This window comes from Aotus nancymaae, unplaced genomic scaffold, assembly GCF_030222135.1.
Source record: "Aotus nancymaae isolate 86718 unplaced genomic scaffold, 86718_ANA_hifiasm-v0.15.2.pri h1tg000002l, whole genome shotgun sequence".
Classification (NCBI taxonomy): domain Eukaryota; kingdom Metazoa; phylum Chordata; class Mammalia; order Primates; family Aotidae; genus Aotus; species Aotus nancymaae.
In genome coordinates this window covers 44,360,764-44,377,187 of record NW_026988413.1, presented here as the reverse complement: position 1 = coordinate 44,377,187, position 16,424 = coordinate 44,360,764, and the positions used below count along the sequence as shown (strand labels likewise).

Genomic DNA, 16,424 nt, shown 5'->3' with positions numbered 1-16,424 from the left:
TGGGAAGGCCAATACAAAAAATTTTGACATTTTATATGAAATATATTTCTATATTTCACATAAAAATTATTTTTTTCTGCATGGATTTATATTTATCACTTTTATAGCTCACCTCACATAAGAAGCAAGACTGTCTAGTGATTCAATCAACATGAAAGTTACACATTTACTTTTATCCAAAATATATATGACTGGGTAATATCTTGGGTTGAAACATATTGTGAGAAAGATTAGCAAGCTAATCTGCAAAAAATTACAAAGAACACTTGAAAAATAATTTTCAACAGTTAAATATCATTGAAATAGATTTATGGTCTCCACGAAGAACAGTAACAAGAGAGAAAACATTTAGACGGTCATGTTCTAGTAAACTAATTCGAAAAACAACTGTCATATTCTTTTATATTCATACAAATCAATTTTACAAAAAAAAAAAAAAAAGCCCAAACCAAAGCCCATGTAGCATATTTGAAAAAGCAGTCTTTTGTCGTAAATTTAACTATGCTAAGCTGGACACAGTGACTCATGCCTGAAATTCCAGTAATTTGGGAGGCAGAAGTGGGTAGATCACTTGAGCCCCAGAGTTCAAGACCAGCCTCAATGGTGAAACCTTGTCTCTACAAAAAATAAAAAAAAATTAGCCGGGTGTGGTGGTGCATGTCTGTAATCCCAGACACTCAGGAGACTCAGGTGGGAGGATCACTTGAGCCCAGGGGGCAGAGGTTATAATGAGCTGAGATTGCACCACTGCACTCCAGATGGGATAACAGAATGAGACTTTGCCTCAAAAAAAAAAAAAAAAAAAAAAAAAAATTAACTATGCCTATGCTGTGTGAGGAGTATAAGGGTAACAATTAATTCCCATTCTACACTAAGTAGGTATGAAGAGAGACACATGAAAAGCTAAGGGGTAGTAAGACGGATGAAGGAATAACGAGAAGAGCTAAGAGGATGGTTCCACAGTGCTGACCCTGGAGCCTCTCCCTAAAAGGCAATAGAATACAAATGTAAGGTGATCTGAATTGTTTCTATTTCACTGCTTCTCCTGCATTCTCTCAAATGTTCTGCCTAACAGTATATGATATATCCAGCAATCTGCTGTGGGAGACCAGAATATGGCACCCCAAAATATGCCTCTTTGGCATAAGAATTATTGAGCTAAAGGCAATTAAGAAGTACGTGCTGGAAAGCTCTCTGCCTTCCCTCTAATTGCCTAAAGGCAATGCAAAGATGTACAAAAACAAAAGAAATCTTGCCCCTCTTATACCATCAAAGTATTAACAGGTCTGGCCTTGCTTAGTTTCTGAGATCAAACAAGATCAGGTACATTCAGGGTGGTAAGGTCATGGGCCTGCCCTTTCTTCTACCAGGGAGAACAGAGTGATGACAACTTTAAACGTTACAGGCCTGGAGATGGCACCACAGGTATCCCTGCCAACACTCTTGATCAACTCGCCTTTGTCTGCCAGTTATTTGCCTTCCTAGAAGTTGCCTCCCCGAGACACTTCAAGTCCTCTTCGGTTTTGTCATTTCTTCTAAGTTTACTGTTCTTTCTTGAAGATGCTATATATGCTGGAATTCAAAGCCACCTCTTTGAGAATTTCTCATTCCCTAGGTATTAATATATACCATGTGTGTATAAAATATGCATGTTAGTAAACTTCTGTTTTTCTCTTTTTAATTTGTATTTTGATAAGGAGGACCATTCCAACTAAGAACTTATGAGGGTTAAAGAAAAAATTATATTCCTCCTCAACACTATGAAGAGAGCTCTTACTGTGCTCTCTCCTAGAATGAGCGGCAAAGGACAAGTCAAAACAGCTCCAGCTGCTCTATCAGTTGCTGTATTTATGCCCCTAAGAAACTGGTGCTTCCTCATTTCAGGCAGGATACCTTGGGAAGCAGCTGGAAGGTATGCTGGCAGCTCTGCAGTGGCCTCTGGATGATGGACTTTTGTGCTCACGATTGCAGAGACAAAGGACATGAGAATAGGTGCCCTATGTATAGTATGTACAGGGAATAATCAGTGGTAAACAGAAGAGACCCATGGGCCTTCTAATCAGCGGTTCCCAAACTGATTGTGTAAAATATTCTCTTGGTGAGCTGTATAAAGCCCAGGTCCCACCCTGGAGATCCTGACTGACCGAGTCAGGATGGACCTAATAGCTTCCTGTTTGTTTAAAGCCCAGCCATGTTAAAGGATCACTATTTTTACCTGAAAGCCCTAGTCTTAATTAATCAGAATTGCTGAACTGTGTTTTATGACAGTCATGTATACCAGAAAACAGGCAATGTACGCCTGGTATCTTAGGGTCAAAGACTTTTCCCCTCTTTCTCCCAATGACAACACAAATTACAGAGTTTTTCCTTGGCAATAAATGAAAGCAACTTCTCAAGCATGTCTTCCTTGATAAGACTATTAATGTGCTTTCTAATTTTAAAACTACAGCAAAGTTAGAGTCATGAGCTCTTCTGATTAAAGGGAAATGGAAAGAGGAAGACCTTTGATACAACTGTTTCCAGAGTTTACCTAAAGAGGAGATAGATGCTGTTTTAGTTTAAAAATATTAATGCTCAAGCCCATATGCACCTTAGAAATAATTGAGTGTTGAGGACTAAGCAATCAAATGATGTGATCGCTTTATTGGCACATAAAGAATTCGGGTTTAGTTGAATGATACAACAGTAGATACATCTTTGTTTCTTTGTTTTTTTGAGACAGAGTCTCGTTCTGTCACCCAGGCTGGAGTGCAGTGGCACAATCTTGCCTCACTGCAACGTCCACCTCATGGGTTCAAGCAATTCTCCTATCCTCAGCCTCTCGAGTAGCTGGGGTTAAAGATGTGCATCACCATGCCCAGTTAATTTTTGTATTTTTAGTAGAGAAGGGGTTTCACCATGTTGGTCAGGCTGGTCTGGAACTCCTGACCTCGTGATCCGCCTGCCTCAGCCCACAAAGTGCTGGGATTACAGGCGTGAGCCACCATGCCAAGCCAACAGGAAATATATTTTTAAACTATAGTCAACTCCAATTTTCAATAACAAGCAAATTTTTTCTTACTAACTAGCCAGGATTATTGTAAAGCACTTCATGCTATTTTCCTTTGCATAAAAATAAAGATATCTGAAACAAATATCTTTGTTTTTAGGAAAGGTAAAATTTTAGGAAAGAATTTTTAGGAAGGTAAAATTTAATTAAAAAAAGGGATATAACACTCTTTAAAATTATAAACAAATAATGTTCAGATCAGCTGCTGTTTCACATCTTCTGTGCTGTTTGTTACCAGATTAAGTAATTGACATTAAGTAAGTGAATTAAAGAAATGATTTTGATTGACTGTTGATTTAAGAAAGACAGCAATGACTTTAAGTTCCGAAGACTTGAGACCTTCGAAATCCCAAAGTTCATTTCAGGTAAAATCCTTAGAAAGAGGCCTACTGCATAACTAAACTGAGAAAAATACTTGCTTGAGTCTTCTCTAGGGAACTTATTAAGAATTTCGCTAAAAAATGAGTTTCTTAGAGAAGTAACCAAAAGTAGGCACAGATAGGATCTGGTTAACAGAAACAGGCACCGTGAAATAAGAAAGCCTATATGTAGGCAGAATGTGTTATGCTTACTGTTCTGGGAATTTATATCATTTGATCATTGTAAATACTGTATCTTTGACATTTCTTGAGAAAAGAATCACTCTGATCTATATTCAGAAATTATTCTGACCTTTCTAACATCTTTTCGTTAGGAATGTATCTATAATAAGGAATGTTAAAGTAAACCTGAGCTCTTTGTAAGTACTCTGAGTTGATGCATGCAGTTTCTTAAAAAGGTAAAAAGCCATAAATAAAAACAGAATAAGTACTAAAAATCCATGTAATTCAAGTCCTGCAAAAACAGTAAGTATAATAAATCTTTCATGCATTTATTATCTTACAAAGATTCTCTTTTTTAAATGAAATTAAGTCTGTGAAAGGAAAATAAAAACTTGGGACCCCCAGTTCACTCTGCCAAAGGGAAAAAGATTAAGCTGAAAGCTGAGTCATGCAAGAAGCTGCCTTTCCTTTTGTTCCGAAGCAGAGAACTACAGATAAAAGGTTACATATCTCCACAGGTAGCTACTCTATGTCCACCTTATTGTTTATAAAGTGTTCATTTACTGAGCATCAGCTGAATACATAATTGACTATTCCCATACCTACTCTTTTTCCCTTGCAACATGTGGATTCACTAATGTGACCATCTCCCTCTTTCCCCTCCAGCCTGCCTTTCCCCTTTAAATACCGAAGCTCTCAATATTCTCATCTTCAGAGAACAGCACAGACCCGTCTCCTAGGTGCATGTCCTTAACCTTGGCAAAATAAACTAAATCAATTGAGATCTGCCTCAGATACATTTTGGTTTACAAGCCAAAATCAAATTTTCATTTCAATAGCTTACCGATGGACACAACAGCTTACTGATAGATTCTTTATATTCATTACAACTTTAAAAAATGAAAACTATCTAAAGCATCATTAAATACTATTTATTAATTAGATGACTCATTCAACTACATTTTTTGAAGATCAGGTGCTTTTTTGACCTGGAAGCTACAAAGCTTAACAGGCAAATGTTAATGTCTATGAGAACAAGTATATTATTTTCTGTGGAAGTCTGTAGTTTATATACTTTTAAAAAGAAATCTTAGGCACTGAAAAGGTTAGGAACCATTGCTTTAGACATGTGAAACACCTTTGTGAAATAAAAATTGCATACTGGATACCACACAAAGGAATGATACAGAAACTGTCGAATTAAGGAAATGATTTTGATTGACTGTTGATTTAAGAAAGATAGCCATGACTCTAAGTTCAGAAGACTTTAGAAATCCCAAAGTTCACTTCAAGTAAAATCCTCAGAGGTATACTATATCCCTAAACACCCTGGAAAAAATACTTTCTCGAGTATTTTGAATATCAGTAGACTATAAGCTCTCTCTACTAGCAAAGTCTTATCTTTGGAAAAGAAACTAACAAGGACAGCATCATTAATAATTCCTTTGTTAATGTCAAATTGTCTTAAAACACATTAATAAATGGTGTGAAGGTAGGAATTTTTTGTTCCTGTTTTATTCAGTGATATGTTCCCAATGTCCACATAAGTTCCAGGCCCTGAGAAGGACAGCAATAATTGTTTGCTGAATAAATGAATAAATGAACATATGAACATCAGCAATTCCACAGGAATAGTGTGAACTTTATAAAGCTCAACTGAAATAAAAGAAGATGCAGTCTCTGTTTAACGTGTAGTCCAAAACCTCTACATGTACATACTTACAGGAAGATGCTATACATTTATCCGACAATTTTTATGTACTTTTTGGCATGACCGTGTTTGCAAATGATGCTTCCCTAGAGACAGGGCTGAGAGCACAGTTCTTATTAACACTGTGTAACATGAAATGACTCTATAAACATTTTTGGCACATTCAACACTTCGAGCACTCTCTCTTCTTAATAAGCACATCCCCACTGCAGTGGAAAGATGATAGCAAATATTAAGATAATAATAGCATGATCTCTTAATGCTTTGCCTCAACAACAATGAAAGACTTGTAAGCTTCCTTTAATGGCATCAATCCCTACCCTGTGTCAGGCACTCTACAAGGTGCTGGAAACATCTAGATGATGAGAGGGCAAAGTCTTATCTTCAGAAAAGGGACTAACAAGAAATACATCATTAATAATTCCTCTGTTAATGCTGAGCCATCTTACAACATAAATGACATTGAATACCAAAGGAGTCCTTGTGAGGTGAGTTGCTACATGTGACCATAGCTTATTTTGCTATGGGAACTTAGGAAAACTAAATAATTCTGAATACCCTATGGGTAGCAGACACAGGCCAAAGGAAGAAAGATAGAGATGACCCGAATCTGTGAAAAGAACATTGGTCTGGTTATCTTTTAAAACACAGGAATAGGGGTAAAAGGACCTTCTGGTCACCTTCTAAAATTCTGTACTATTTAAGTAAAAAGAGACAAGTAGCTAGAATAATCAGAGCTTAGAGCGAAAGAGAAAGAGAAAGCCAGATGTGAGTTCACTGACTGAGTTTTTGGTTTTCTGAAACTTGGAATTTCTAGCCACCTATTATTATAATAATACATTATAATGATGCAGTAATTTACAACTTCAAAAACAACTAAAATTGTATGGCTCTTAAAATGCTACAGAGAAAAAAGTGAATCAGTTCTACCCTGCTTGCTCTCAGTATTAATAAAAGCATTTCTTTGCTTGTTTTGTATTAATTTAGATCCTCCTTTCGGCTCATTTCATATTGAAAACTCTCCCATTATTGACATCACAACATCTCTAAAGCAATTATTATTATTCATGTGACACAGAAGTGTGACCAAAGGGGGAGTAAACCACAAATCTGATTAACTCTGAACTGACAACAATCCCACATTTCATGCACCTGCTGGAACAATCAAATGACGGAGAAGAGGCAGGCGGAAAGCAGGAGTGCCTTTCAACAGGAGGCCTGAGGGAAGGTCGCTGCGGGTCACTGACAGGCAGACACCCACAGAGAAATCTGTGCCAGCATGTCTAGACACGGCAGGAAATGCTCTGGGCCGTATAGAATGGTTGATACTGCCACACTCCAAGGAGGGTCTCTGAATGCATTCTCCGTCTATTTTTGTTCTCAAAGTTGTACTCCCTGCATGTCTGGCCAGTCAGACAATTTCCCTACATTATTACTCTGCTTTGGAGAGGTCACATTTTTTAGTTGATTTTACAACATGAAACTACAAAAAGGGATCTATGCCCCTGATTTCTGATGTTCAAAACAATAAATGCTCCTAATTTATGTAACAATATAATGCTGAACTTGTATGATCATACTATAAGTTGTAAATAATGTATGAAATAAGAAATGCTAGCACAGTGGATGGAATTAAGAAGCCGTATCTGCTCTCTTAACTATGCCATGTATTAGCATATATACACAAAAATATTAGCATTTTTTACTAGTTTGGGCCAAATAACAATTCTCCCTAACAGTTTTTTCTGTAAGCTCTTGAAAAATTTTCCTAGCAACTGAGTCTTTTCAAAAGAAGATGGTTCTTTCATTTCCTTTTAAAACTGAAAAGGCTATTAGATTGTATCAACCTCTGAAGAGACCCATTGGAAGCAATGACGGTAACTTCTTAGATTCTCCTTGTGACACAGAATTCTAAATTTTCTCATTCTTTTCCACCTATGATGTTTCAGTCCCCAATCTTATCGCCTGCTTCTGATCCCTATTTGCTAAGCACATCTAGCGAAAGCTAACTTGGGAGCCCAGATGCACTAGCAATTTCAGACGTCTCCCATTGGTGCATCTCTCACTGCACTCAGCAATTCTATGAGCCCTCACTCAGTCTCTATCATGCTTTTCTTTTTGACACTGAAGTATTTATACATTTTTAACATTTTACTTATTCATTTATTTAGAATTGAAAATAAATGAACCAGGCACGGTGGCTCACACCTGTAATCCCAGCACTTTGGGAGGCCAAGGCAGGTGGATCACGAGGTCAGGAGATTGAGAACATCCTGGCTAACACAGTGAAACTCTGTCTCTATTAAAAATACAAAATATTAGCTGGGCGTGGTGACATGCGCCTATAGTCCCAGCTACTTAGGAGGCTGAGGCCAGAGAATTGCTTGAACCTGGGAGGCGGAGGTTGCAGTGAGCCGAGATCACACCACTGCACTCCAGTCTAAGACTGTAAGTAAGAGTCTTACTCCAGACTAAGACTCTGTCTCAAAAAAAAAAAAAAATGAATTGATAAATAAAAATTGTATATATTTATCAATTCTAAATAAAACATGTTGTTTTGAAATATGTATACATTGTGGAATGGCTAAATCAAGCTAATCTACCGTGAGGTAAAACATGTGCTTTATCTCACATGCTTTTATTTTTGGTGATGAAAATGCTTAAAATTTACTCTCTCAGCAATGTGCAAGTATATAATACATTGCTATTAACTATAACCACCATGTTGTACAATAGCTCTCTTGGACTTATTTCTCCTATCGAACTGAAATTTTGTACCCTGTTTTTCAAAATTCCCTCCCCTAACCCCTGATAATCACCCTTCTTCTCTCTGCTACCACGAGTTCAACTTTTTACACTCCACATGTCAGTGAGAACATGCACTATTTGTCTCTCTGTGCCTGGCTTATTTCACTCAACATAATATCCCCCAGGTAGATCCGTGTTGTCCCAAATGACAGAATTTCCTTCTTTGTAAGGCTGAATAGTATTCCATAGGGTATATACACCACATTTTCTTTATCCATTCATCTGTTGATGGACACTTAGGTTGACTTCACATCTTGGCTATTGTAAGTAGTGCTGCAGTAAACATGGAAGTGCAGATATCTCTTGGACCCACTGGTTTCATTTCCTTTAGATGCATGCCCAGGGGTTGGATTGATGGATCCCTATCACATGTTTGCTCCAAGTCCGCTTGCCTTCCTCCTACAACTCACTTTCAGTCCTCAACTCCCCCGTCCTCTCTTGCTATCCAATGACAGCTGATCTAGTTTCCCCCTTTACTTACAAAAGATCAAGGCCACAAACCCAAAGTCTCTTGATTCCATCTCAGCATTTTACACCATGTAACTGCCCTCATCTTCCACACTAATAAAAGAAGTATCCTTCCTCTTTTTCAAAGTAGATCCCTTCACTTGTGTCTGGATCCCTTCTGCCATTGCTTCAGGATTCACCTTTGAACCTCTAAAAAGGTTCAAAGAGCCTCGTACAGCTGGCACACAACACTTCACTTACTCTTACACACTTTCAGAGTAAGTGAATGAACAAGCAAATGGGTAGAGGTGATGTGCATTCTTACAAGTGGAATTCCCTCACCTTTGGAAGGATAAACTTATACTTACTTAGAATTTCTAGGAAGGTGGTACTGATTTTGCCTGTAAGGCAAAAATTCTTTAAGGATTTAAGCACATAAGGTATTTTCTCTCATAGAATCTTTAGTAATCTTTTAAAAGCTGCCTATTTTAAATCTGAGTCAAGGGGAATATTATTATAGCCTAAGTGTGATATAATACTCAATGTCCTAGACCATTAGGAAAACACTCCTCTTCAGTTTTGTCAAATACATTATGAAAAAACATAACTGTCAGTTCATATAACAAGTATATTATTCTAGGCAAAATGGGATTCAGACCATCATCTATAGGGCTAGTGACATAACCAATCTAATATTCTTTAAAGAGACTGGAAAAAAAAGTCTTTTCTCATTGCTTTATCACCTATATACAGAAAACGTTAATAAATTTTAAGCAGGTAATTCATTAACTATATATATTATATGCCAGAAATTCAACCAAGAGCTCATATACCTATCACAGGGAGTTCATAACCAAGAAATTCTGTCATACTTTCTCCACATACTTTGTCATTTTTCTGCTTTTTGCGTCTTTCTCTTGTTCTTCCATTGGTGAAGTATTTTAAAGCTAATTATACCTCTGATTCCATTTTATCTGTTTACTAGTAGGTCTCTCTAAATATTACATAACTATAATGCCATATACCTAAAAAAAATACTTCCTCACAACATATTTAAGACTTCAAGAGCAACCAACACGTATTATTTCCGGTTATTTTAAAGTATATTTTTCTGCACTGGTTTTAAAAAATAATCATTCCAATAACTAAGATTTACTGACCAATTATCAGGTGGAAAGTATTACACTAGATTTAATCCTCCAATAATTCCATGGGAAAAGTATCATTATTGTCTCTGCTTAGCCGACAAGTTAACAGCCTTGAGAGACATGAATTAACTTGCCAAAGCTGATGTAGCTACTAAATGACAAAGCCAGGACTTGAACTCTTGCCATCTGACTCCAGAATCTGGCCACCTAGGTTATTATGTGGTGCACAAAACACAGAAAGTTATGTGTCTTGGGGGTGAAGAGATATCCAGATGTATTTCAGAGTTCAGTATGAATCCACATTTCCATATTAAAAAAAATCTATACCTCACCAATTGCATTCATTCCGTTCCTTAAATGATAGAATGGAATGATATGCCAAATATAAGGTAATTATAGGCAATATAAAATTTATATGGAAATGAAGCATTTCAAGAAAAATGGAGAGTTTAATGGTGTGATGTTAGGAAAAATACCTAGCTTCCGAAAAGTATGTGAATAAGTCACAAGCGGTCAGTAAACCTCATCTGTACTTAATTACTAGGATAAGACTTTTTGTATTTAATCATTGGGATAACACTTTTTCAAGAAGTACTACCCTGTTGCTGTTTTCTCAAATAAAAGCCCACGCCAGCAGCTCACATGCATAAGTAGCCCTATGCCAGCTCAGTACCAACGGGTGGCACTCAGGTCCTATTAAATATATCCTCTGATGATAATGTAATACATTAATAGATTAGTCCCAAGACAAATTTACAACTTTAATGAAGTCTTAGAGTACATCAGTAAACAAAGTATGAAAATTATAAGGGAGGTAGTCAACCAGTGAAGAGCGTTGTTTTCACTGGTCTGTATAATTTACTGTCTGTTGTAGATTAATTGACATACGCCAAAATAGGAAAGATAAGAATTAATATACACATCCGTAGCTGCATAACCCATGGAAAGCATAAACACGATGACTCTTTCTTTCTTTTTTTTTTTTTCTGAGACGGAGTTTCGCTCTTGTTACCCAGGCTGGAGTGCAATGGCGCGATCTCGGCTCACCGCAACCTCCGCCTCCTGGGTTCAGGCAATTCTCCTGCCTCAGACTCCTGAGTAGCTGGGATTACAGACGCGCCACCATGCCCAGCTAATTTTTTGTATTTTTAGTAGAGACAGGGTTTCACCATGTTGACCAGGATGGTCTCGATCTGTTGACCTCGTGATCCGCCCGCCTCGGCCTCCCAAAGTGCTGGGATTACAGGCGTGAGCCACCGCGCCCGGCCACGATGACTCTTTCTATCATCATGTAGTGCAGAAGCCAATTTTAAATGCAAGCTAAAGGAGACACAGTAGCAAATAATGCTAAGTAGTCTGCTTTTATGCAACAAAAACTCATATGCCCAATCCTATACCTCAGTTTATGCAAGTCCACATTCTTCTGTTTATTCCTTTCTCTGGCCCATGGCTAATCTCCCCACCTGCAAACTCAAATCTGTTTCCTGATGCCTCCTAAGGGGCCTTGAACGATCAGTGATTTCCTCTCTCCCTCATTACTGGATCTTTCCTGTCAATTATTAAGGAGGTCAAGTTCTTCCTACTCTAGTTGCTTAAAACAACAAACCATCCACAGACCAGTATTTATTATACTCTGGTCAGTAAAAACAGGTGGATGAAGAATACAGAATCTTACAGATATTATACATGATGAGTATGGGTGTAGAGCAGTGCTTAAGAATACCGATTCCTACATAAACTGCCATGTTAGAACACCAGCTCCACCATGTATCAGCTGTTTGACCTTGGGAAAGTTATTTAAAAAACAAACAAACAAAATCTGTGTCTCAGTTTCCCCAGCTATAAAAACTTAGTAGTATCGACTTTATAGAGTGTTACAAGGGCTAATTAATATTTCTTAAAGAGCTTAGAATAATGCCTGGAATATAATAAGCATTATGTAAGTGTTAAATGAATGTAATAAAATTATAGATGATTTGCAGAGAATTGATTCCCTGCCTTTCCCAGCTATACCCTTGTGGGCTGAAGAAACCATAAACTTTCAACCAGATAAATATTCTCTAAAAACAATTGGTTCATGTAAAAATCTGGCAAACTCATTTTATGAAACTAATAATTATCTTTTATAGAGAGAAACTGTGTCAAGACCGTACACATCTCAAATAAGTATGTGATTTTTGCTGCTCCAGTGTAGCTATGCCTTCAGGAGACTCTGGGCTGGTGCTGTGACATAAACAAGTGAGGAAGGTTAGCTGGAAAAGAGGCCTGGAGTAGGTGTGTTTGAGCAGGATGCTTTCGGAATGGGCCTGAATCTTTAGTCACTCCGAGGTGACCAGAACACACTTTGCAGGCCTAACATTCTGGGTTGCCTTCAGCCATATTCAGTAATTGTTTTGAGACAAAATTAATGGGATTTCTAAATATGACCCAGCTTCAATGATAAGTTCTTATCAGGAAATGCACTCTTCCTGGTACTGAGGAGACATTACGTGCTTCACAATTCCACTGTGTGAACGAGAAGGGGAATATTTTTACATGCTGGCTCCTTTTGTATTGGACACATCTAAGTACTTAATCTGTTATTTTGATCACTAGCATACAGTAAGAATTGATGCCAGTTTACTATTTTGTTTTTTAAGAAGAATTATTATTTTTATGTACATTTAACCCAGTTTAGTGGTGAGCTCTTTAGCTTTTACCTTTTCCAGCTTGGCAATGTGAGCCACAGATTTTAGACCCAGGACGTTGCCTCTCCAGTGATGGTGGATCTCATCTTATCTGTCGTTGTAATTATTCCTGATAGCTACCACTGGCTTAGCCAAAGCTCCTTTGTCTTCCAAGTTAAAGTGTATGAAGGCAAGAGTGGTGCAGGTCTTCCTGTGGACTAGATGTCCCACTCTTGCCTTCCCCTTGATAATGCAATAAGGGACCCTCATTTTATGACACAGGGCAGAGAGGAAGAGAGTCAGCTCAATGGCATCCATGTCATGTGCAATCACCATCAGTTGAGCCTTCTTGTTCTCCACCAAGGTGGTGATAGCATTAACCCTGCTCAAAGGACAGGTGGTCTCTTAGTGGGCACATCTCCTTTGCCACAGCTTTCTTCTCAGCCTGGGCCAACAGCCTCTTCTTCTCTTGCTTTGTCTCTGGTCTGTACTTGTGGGCCAGCTTATGCAACTGAGTAGTTGTTTGTTGGTCCAAGGCATGAGTGAGCTGGTTAACGCAGGAGGTACTTTCAGCCACTGTATCAGGTTGCTGTGGCAAAGAGCCATCCCATGGGGGATATCAGCAACCTGATATAGTGGGGTCATTTCACAAATAGGGGAGGTCCCTTTTAGGCTGGATGTCCTGTCTAATGCCAACATTCTTAGGCCTTTTCTCAAACAGGGTATTTGTCACTTTCTTGGCCTCCTGCTTCTTCAAGACAGCAGGGGTCATGGCCACCTTCTTCCTCTTGGCCTTCTTTCCTTTCCACATCATGGGTAGCTGGAGGAGCCACTTTGCTATTCTTGAAGTATTGTGAGAAGGACTCAATTTCAAAACCCAACTTCTATAGCATAGACGATTTCTGAGGCCCTATATCAGTTTCAGTATTACCATTATCAAGAAGTCATAACAATCTATTATTAAGACTATCAGTCTCTAAAGCCCTAATTCTGACCGATAAAATCCTGTTCAACTATGGAAACTTCCAGACAAATACTGAGGCACTTAGGGAGTGATTCTGACGCAATCGCTGGTGGTGTAGTTCAGAGGGCAGGCTTTGGGCCAGAGCACGGGGTCTGCAGCTCTGTTCTGCCTTTGCCACTTCCAGAAGCCTGGTCACCTTCCATAACCTCTCAGTGCCTTGGCTTCCTCATCTGTAAAATTATTGCTAATAATATATTTAAGCACTTAGAACAGAGTATGGCATATGGTTAATGCTCGATAAATGCTGGCTGTTTGCTTCTTAAAGGAGGAAATTTTCTTTTTCAAAGTACTAACCAGTTATCTGTCTTATGTGAAGAATAAACACCGTTTCCTAATCTGTCCTCTGCAGGTTTTACACGTGTTGGTCCCTCCACTTGTACCTGGACAAGGTAATGTTCTGTGATCAATGGTCAAACTGAAGCCAAAAAGATCATTTAGGCTGCATTTTATTTAAAAAAAAAAGTTTTGTTAGCATTTATTATGGAAATTTAATATAAACAAAAAAAATCTCCAGTGATCACATGTATACATATTACCTACATTCTAACATTAACACATCCCATGCTTTACCACATCTCTACTTCTCTGTCCTTCTTTATATTGTTTTTTTTTTTAATTAATTTTTTACATGAAGAAGTCCTTTAGTGGTGATTTCTGAGATTCTGGTGCACTCATCACCTGAGCAGTGTACACTGTACCCAATGTGTAGTCTTTTATCCCTAATCCCCCCTCACCCTTTCCCCTGAGTTCACAGTCTTGTATCATTCTTATGCCTTCGTGTCCTTATAGCTTAGCTCCAACTTATGAGTGAGAACATACGATGTTTGCTTTTCCATTCCTCAGTTTCTTCACTTAGAATAATGTCTCCAGTTCCATTCAGGTTACTGCAAATGCCATTATTTCATTCCTATTTATGGCTAAAGAGCATTCCATGGCGCATATATATCTCACATTTTCCTTGTCCACTCATTGACTGAAGGGCATTTAGGCTAGTTCCATATTATTGCAATTGCAAATTATGCTGTTGAAAACATGAGTGTGCAAGAATATTTTTTGTATAATGACTTCCTTTCCTGTAGCATTTTACTTTTTGTAAATTAGAGCACTAACCATCCTATTTAATAACAGAAGCATTCACTTAACTATACCATCTTTTGTCTACTGATTTTCAATGTCTGCAATCAGACTTTGAACTCTCAAAAAGAAATAAATCAAATGAAAAATAAGTTCCAGGAATTTAAGAGGGAGAGGGAAGATAGAGCTGAAATTTACATATAAGACTTATCTACAATATATAAACTTTATTTGGGTCTCAATTTGAACAATTTTGTAAGATGATATTTATGAGTCAATAGGAGAAATCTGAATCCAATACCAAATGAATATTTGATGATATTAAAGGAATATTAATTTTTTAGATGATAATCCCATTTTCACATTTGAAAATGTTATGAGGTCAGGAATTTGCTTCAAAATAATCTGGGGGTAAAGACAGAAATTGGAAAGGAATGTGGTTAAAACAAGATCAACCTTTTGCTGATAGTTGTTGAAGCTGGTGGAGGGTGCATAAGGGTTCCTTACAATACATGTTGGAAATGTTTCTAAAATAAAACATTTAAAAGAAATACAAAATTTTAAAACACTCACAAATAAGAAGAAATATAACAATGCCTTAAAATCATATCTCATATTCACTGTACCTTTTTCTGAGAAGATGCAGGCATTTGATACTCATTACCTATGCCAAGTGGGGTAAAGGTAGCAAGAACTGTTAGCAGTTCCAAGATGAAAGAAAAAATAGAAGGAAGTAAAGGGGTCAGTGCTGCAGAGTCACCATCAACTGCAGAGACAAGAGTCAAGCCCAGTCTTCAGATCTGTACATCCTAAGGCCTCTTCACGCAGGGATGGTGAACTGCCTTGTGTTCCCAGCAGTTTGAACCAAACGGACTCATTACAAGGTTTTGAACACTTCCTAAAAGAAAACAATCACTGTGCGGCCTGAGGCCTCAGAAACATCAAGAAGATAAATCTGACACTGTTCCAAACATCTAGTAAGCATATATTGTGATTCTTATTCATTCTTTTGCCAATCATCTTTATGGTGATAGTGAGTTTGAGAAGTGAGAGCCACAGATAACCAAATGCAGTGAGGAGAAGCAGTGGGAAGGGATTGACTTGATTTCTCCTAGGACCATTACAGATCAGTTGGGATATTGAAGGAGTGTGTGTGTGTGTGTGTGTGTGTGTGTGTGTGTGTGTGTGTAGAGAGAGAGAGAGCTGGGGGGATGCAGAGAGAGGGAGAGGAAGGAAAAGGGATAGGGAGGAGGGTGACAAGGAGAGGGTGAAGGTGGAAGTGAGGGAGGGAAAAAGGGAGGGAGACAACAGAGGGGAGTAGGCAGGCATGGCAGCCCAGCCACATGACAGACCAGGAAAGCTGCCCAGCTCCTGGCTTGAACTTGGGGAACACAAACATAACATTTTGGCGGACCCCGTACTCAGGTGATTGTCTTACTTTTACTAAGTATATAGGAATAAAATAAGGGGCACTCTGAAGATCAACACCTATAAGGAATGTTTGAGAAAATTTGAAAATGTTTGTAAGATAACATTTAGAGACAAGCTAATATTAATCCCAAGTTAATATAATCCTATGATAATGCAATTTGAGCATTAGTGGCAAAGGAGAGTTTGTATCCCACAAAAACTTTAGTTTAACAGGTGACCAGGAACAGTGGCTCATGCCTGTAATCCCACCATTTTGGAAGGCCGAGGTGGGTGATCACTTGAGGCCAGGAGTTCAAGACCAAGCTCGGCCAAAATGGCAAAACCCTGTCTCTACTAAAAAAAAAAATGCAAAAATTAGCTAGGCATGGTGGCAGGTGTCTGTAATCCCAGCTACTCAGGAAGCTGAGGCAAGAGAATCACTTGAACCCGGGAGGTGGAGGTTGCAGTGAGCTGAGAATGTGCCACTGTGCTCCAGCCTGGGTGACAGTGTGAGACTCTGCCTTAAAGAAAAGCGAACAAACAAA

General features: G+C 38.2%; 1 protein-coding gene and 1 pseudogene across 3 annotated transcripts in view; both read right to left on the bottom strand.

Moving 5' to 3' along the window:
• DOCK4 (dedicator of cytokinesis 4) overlaps positions 1-16,424 on the bottom strand; it is a 488,208-nt gene that overhangs the window by 236,228 nt on the left and 235,556 nt on the right. The window lies entirely within an intron of this gene.
• Positions 11,929-14,801, bottom strand: LOC135269675 (large ribosomal subunit protein eL8-like; annotated as a pseudogene).